We start from the raw sequence: 266 nt of genomic DNA, 5'->3' as shown, positions 1-266 counted from the left end.
TCTGTGTGTGTGTGTGTGAGTGTGTGTGAGTGTGTGTGTGTGTGCGTCTGTGTGTGTGTGTGTGTGTGAGACACTGAGACTCACTGTCCAGTGTGCATGTGTGTGTGTGTGTGTCTGTGTGCGTCTGTGTGTGTCTGTGTGTCTGTGTGCGTCTGTGTGTGTGCGCGTGTGTGTGTGTGTGTCTGTGTGTGTGTGTGTCTGTGTGTGTGTGTGCGTCTGTGTGTGTGTGTCTGTGTGTGTGTGTGTCTGTGTGTGTGTGTCTGTGT

At 52.3% G+C, this 266-nt stretch overlaps 1 protein-coding gene across 1 annotated transcript in view; it reads left to right on the top strand.

The window, feature by feature from the left end:
* LOC125483095 (calpain-2 catalytic subunit-like) overlaps window positions 1–266 on the top strand; it is a 30,165-nt gene that overhangs the window by 24,509 nt on the left and 5,390 nt on the right. The gene's annotated exons all lie outside the window — the stretch shown is intronic.

Source organism: Rhincodon typus, chromosome 5 (assembly GCF_021869965.1).
Source record: "Rhincodon typus isolate 14 chromosome 5, sRhiTyp1.1, whole genome shotgun sequence".
NCBI classification, from domain to species: Eukaryota; Metazoa; Chordata; class Chondrichthyes; order Orectolobiformes; family Rhincodontidae; genus Rhincodon; species Rhincodon typus.
Note: the sequence above shows the minus strand (reverse complement) of the source record. Positions and strands in the feature narration are given on the sequence as shown.